The sequence below is a fragment of the Bombus vancouverensis genome, unplaced genomic scaffold, assembly GCF_051014615.1.
Source record: "Bombus vancouverensis nearcticus unplaced genomic scaffold, iyBomVanc1_principal scaffold0030, whole genome shotgun sequence".
NCBI classification, from domain to species: Eukaryota; Metazoa; Arthropoda; class Insecta; order Hymenoptera; family Apidae; genus Bombus; species Bombus vancouverensis.
In genome coordinates this window covers 486,798-492,797 of record NW_027468921.1, presented here as the reverse complement: position 1 = coordinate 492,797, position 6,000 = coordinate 486,798, and positions in this window count along the sequence as shown.

The following is a 6,000-nucleotide window of genomic DNA, read 5'->3' as shown; positions in this document are numbered from 1 at the left end:
AAATAAATAAAAAATGTCTATAAATGCTAAGATACTTTTACGAGCCAACAGGCGAGAAGGAAGAAACGAAAGAAAAGAAAGAAGAGAACGAACGTTAATCAGTTTCGAAACGTTAACAACGTCCTTGCGTTGGACGGTGCTCGCGTTTATCGATTGGTCGCATTGCGAGATATCGGTCAGATTATTATTATTAATACGATCGTCTGTAATTTATCTTTGCTAACTGTGCCGCACGGAATGTTCGTTTACAATAAATGAGTTGTCGCTTTTGATCGAACGGTAACACGATATGAAATTACAGGGTGACGGAAACAGCTGGGAGAAAAGCGAATACTTTTTCTGCGCGAATAATGTAATGTTAAAGGCAGTAAACCTTGAGAGGCGAAGTGATGAAACGAGTGGTCTCAGAGAAGCTTCTTTACGTCTTCTTCTCCTTTCTGTATCCTTTCTATGAGAATAATATCTCGTCTTCAGAAGAGATCTCCTCGCCCTATCTACGCGTTGTAAAGGCAATACAAACTGAATGATACATATATTTAAAAAACGATATTTTGTTGGTTTTATGAATATTGATTTTTATAACGTGAGGTTCTTCTACTCTTATTTTCTATTAAATTAATGATACATATATTTTAGAATGGCTGTTGCAATGGTGATGATGATAATGGTGTTGATGATTTGCGAAAGAAGATGTTGAAAATTACAGACAGCATAAATAATATTTAGATTTCATGGAAGTTGATTTTTGTAATGCTAGGTTCTTCTATTCTTATTTTTCATTAAATTTCTATGTAGAAAATTATTAAACATTTGGATATAACTGGGAGATTATTTCCGTTCATGCGTACCGAGTTACTCGATGGTCTCGTACCGAAGCTGATAACCAACCCAGATTTTCAGGAAAGCGATTAATAGCTTAAAATTTATTCGTGCGAGATAATAATCCAAAATGTAGTTAAAGTTTTTAAGCATTGTTTGTTAGGATTACGAGAAAATGATGAATTAACAGTTATGTATAGACACGTTATATATATGTAGGAGGTCCAGAGCGTATTGGAAAAATTTACGGCGAATTAAACAGGAAATTCCGAGATATTTGCTCAAAATATCTGATTTGTGGAATTATCCTATAGCTATTTTATTTAATAAAAATTAATTCAGGTAATTTTAGAGAATAGAAATATCTGAAACTCGTGATTTAAACGAACGTTCGTCATTTTGGTTTATTGTGAATTATAAATTGGTTCATTATGAAGCATGAAAAGTAAAATTCAATGGTACAAAGTGATTTTAAATAAGGAAGCGAGTTCCATGGTAAACATGGTTCGAGCATCGCAATTATAATGAAGCAAAAAAAAAAAAAGAAAAAAGAAACAACCACTGAGCGGTAATTATCAGGAAGCCACTAGTTACAACTAATTGAAGGTGATTCCGGATTAGAAGCAAGCCACTATTAAGTGGCTAACACGGTTGCTTCATTAAGAGCAATTACTCCCTATTTTACGGCAACTACAAATAGTCGTTGGTCACTATGATATATTTCCACGTGTTTATCGCATCTTGTCCTGTTATGCGATTAAAGAGTTACAACCTTGCGTTTCTAATTTATTGGACGTATACGCACCAGACATTAATTTCGTCTACGTATTCGTGAAATTGCGAGATTCATTCATCGCGTAGGTCAGTTCAATTGTTCAAGATAACTTCTCATCGTTTTAATCTGTTTTCTTGTACGAAAATAGAGTAATATTTACTTGTCATTGCACTGTGGATATATATCAATATGTTCGTTCAGGAAGTCAATTGTTTTCATCGAATTAGACTCGACTTTCCGTAGAGAATGTTCGTTTCGACATAAATATGTATCTCAGGCTTATCGATCTTTCAATATCTACCATAAATAGCTTAACAAGGTAACACACGCTCGTGTTTGAATTATGTAAATGATCCTTTGACTCCAACGATCCGTTTATTCACAGTTAATTTATGATATTGCTAGTTACGCGTGATTCTACCTTTTGTATCTTTAAGAAATACAGGGTGATTGGTAATTGGTGGTACAAGCGGAAAGGGGGTGATTCTACGCGAAAAAAGAAGTCGAAAATATAGAATAAAAATTTAAAAATTTAAAAATTTAAAAATTTAAAAATTTAAAAATTTAAAAATTTAAAAATTTAAAAATTTAAAAATTTAAGAAATTTTAAAAATAACGTCAATTGAGACAACGATCTACAGTGAGATCCGTTATAACGAGACGTGATAAAGTGCACGCGTACCGAGCGAAAATTCAAAGTCGATTTTCTCGAAAACAAAGCCTCAAACGAAAAATTTTTATTCTATATTTTCGACTTCTTTTTTCACGTAGAATCATCCCCTTTCCGCGTGTACCACCAGTTACCAACCACCCTGTATAATTCGTAAATAGAAACGTATTCTTGTCGATAAGTATCGAAACACTTACGGAAATTTAAATGGGCTTGAACAATCATCGGGAAATTATTAAAGTCCTTGTTATTAGATCTAAACACGATTTAATCGTAGAACTAAACACGTTTGTTAAATTAATCTATATATTGTATATCTACTTTTTATATATTTGTAACTCAAATTGTTCTTCTTCATATTGCGTTAAGTTGCCCCAAAAGTTTCTTTCGTTTTATATTATTTTATTGAATTACGTATGATCTATTTTGTCCCAATGAATATAATTCAATAAAATAATATAAAACAAAAAATAGTATGCGTCTATTATCTCCTTACGAGACGAAAGAAATTTCTGCGACAACCTAATATATTGTTCCATTCTTTATTCACAGAATATTTCTTTTACAGATGATTCTTCTAAATATTATGTTTTTTATTCCAGTATTAGAATACGTTGGACCAAAGTGGAGGACATTCGTGGCGAATATGTCGATCGCAATATTCTTCACATTTGCAACTTGCATTCTACCCTGGATCGCCTATTATTTGGCCGACTGGAGGATGACCTGTATTGTCACCTCAGTTCCTCTTGTTCTAGCCGTAGGTACGCCATGGTTGATACCGGAAAGCGCTCGATGGCTGGTCAGCCAAGGTCAGATAGACAGGGCCATTAAAATCCTTGGTAAATTCGAGCGAATCAACGGCACCAAGGTGCCCGATGACATCTATAGACGATTCCGGGTAAATAAACCGATTACCGCAATCTTTTCCGTATTTTCTACTTTTATGATCTTTCCTGCTTTATGTGCGTTCTATAAATACCAATTTATATGCCTTTAAGCATATCATATAATCATTTTCTTTGAATAGAAGTCTAATTGGGTCTTTTACGTAATGAAAATTTGTTTACAACCTAGTAATTTTATATCTTATTCATCACCTAAATTGCCAGCGATAAATTGCTGTCAATTTCTGTTATTGTCTGTTATTGTCTATTTCTGTAATGTTATTTATTGAATTTGTATATTGTTTTTATCTTTGAAAATTTTTATACAAATAGATTAAACATTTGGAAACTGCTCAGTCTATGAATAGATCATGGCAATATTAACATTAATGTACGATATAAGGAGATAATCGACTTTCAGAGGTTTGATGTTTTATAAAGTAAAATGAAAAAATTTGCGAACGTCCAAGTAAACTATTTCGAAAGGATCGTCTCATACAAATATAACATAAACTTTCTTCCGGATTTTATCGTAATCTTTGTACACATAACAGATTCACATAAATTTGTAAGAAAAACAGACAAACGACATTAACTAGTTAAAAATTTGCTAATAACAGGAAACCTGTGCCAGAATCTGCAAAGAGGAGGAAGCAGACAAAACGTACTCCGTGTTGGATCTATTTAGAACGCCACGACTACGGAATATCACGATTCTATTTATTGTTATTTGGTTCGTATCGCTATTAAACAGATATCAAATAGATTGACGTAAAATCGGAATTGTATCTTGTAAAAATCTCACGAACAGTTTTATATCTTTTGTCTAAAAATACTTCATTTCTGAAGCAAGGAATTTGCTTCTCACATGAAATATGATAGCGTGCTTTTCTTTATCATATGAAATTGTTTTACGAAATATAGGATGGCGATTTCTTTGGTGTTCGATGGTCACGTACGAGACGTCGATAATTTAGGCCTGGACGTGTTTGTTACGTTCACGATTGCTGCAGCAACCGAGCTGCCTGCTGACACGTTCCTCACGCTCGTTCTTGATCGATGGGGCAGAAGATGGCTGGCGTGTGGTTCCCTCGTCATTTCTGGTATCTTCAGCATCTGGGCTTCTGCCGTTTCCAATAGTTCGTACATTTCGTTTTTATATATTCACCCTTCTATATTACTGATCAATCTTCTAAATAACTTAAGTCGATAATTCTGACTTAATCAGACGAATATTTTTCATTCGTATAACATTGTGCTTTTTGAAAGGAAGAAAATGTATATTTTGGAATATTTATAACATGCAAATGCTTGTAGATTATTTGCTACATTGCTAGAATAGTTTCCAAGCCCTATCATGTATCCGTTGTATAGATATTTTATTTCCCCTTCTACTGCTTTGATCATAAGATCGCTTCGTATTTCCGCATATATCAAAGGGCGTTGGCAATAGTCCTCAAAATGATGGGCTTCAGCGCTCCAGCAGTGCTATATGGCTTTCAGTAGCCGTAATCCATAATACAATCCCTTAGATTCAAATTGGCTAGATTAACGTTTTATAGATAAGAAGCTTATTGCTTGTGCTTAGCTTAGAGCTAAGCACGCTTATATTAAGCTTAGCAAATGCTTGTATCAACTATTGCAGACAACCAGACAAATTACAGACAGATAAAATAATTTCTTCCCTTTTTATTCCTTAAAATTTTCTAAAATTATTTCATGAAAAATTAGAATTAAAAACTAATGCTAAAATTTTTTCTTCAGGTATATATGCAGCTTCTCTGGCAATTCTCGGTAGATTTTGGATAAACATTTCATACAATATCGGTCTCCAATATGCGGCTGAAGTATTACCAACTGTGGTTAGAGCTCAGGGTGTAGCTTTGATACATATAATGGGATACGTTGCTAGTATCCTCGCACCCTTCGTAGTCTATCTCAATGTTGTGTCCTCGTTCCTACCTCTTCTTGTGCTGGGCACACTCGAAATTATGGGCGGTCTTCTGACTCTCTTTTTGCCGGAAACATTGAATAAGGATCTTCCGCAGACGCTGCAGGACAGCGAGGATTTTGGAAAAGATCAGAAGATGTGGGATATACCTTGTATCGGAAGGTAAAATCACATAAAGGAACTTTCGGTCTCCTTTTTTCAAAGATATTCACAGATCTTCAAGCTCGAAGTTCAAGATTCTCAAGCATTCTGTTAGATCTACATCTTCGTATGCTTTCGTATTACTTTCTTCTTAAAATCTGTTAAATCTCTCAAAAGAAAACTGGACTATCTTCTTTCTTCAAATGCTTTTTAAATCTTTTGAACAGAAGAGAAGGATCGAGTTGGGAAGTTATTCAAATCTTTAAGCGATTGGATTCAATATTTTTAAACGCAATGTTTTGACAGGAAACGCGAGGACGAAGAGACACCACCGGTCGCCATGTTCCGATCATTTTCTAAATGCAGTGCGAGGAATTCGATGAGAGCGTCGCTTCGCGGTGAGCCTTTAAGGAGTAGCATGCTACGGAGATCGAGTATAAAATCGAGGAAAAGCGTAAACTCGATCACAGAGGTCGAAAGGCTGTAGCGAAACGTTCACCACGAAGTACAATATTTGTCGCGTTGATCTCGAGCAAAGAATCTTTAGTCTTCCAAAAACGTGCAATACATGTATTAGAGTAAGACAAGTTACTGAATCCAGGAATCTTAAATTCCACCGTCATTAATATTCATTATCACAAAACAGTGGATTTTTATGCAATTATGGGTGATTCGAAGATACGAAAATTTATAGAATGCGTATGACGCAAAATTTTGTAAAATATCCAAAAGTACAGCACTATCGATGATATTTAAT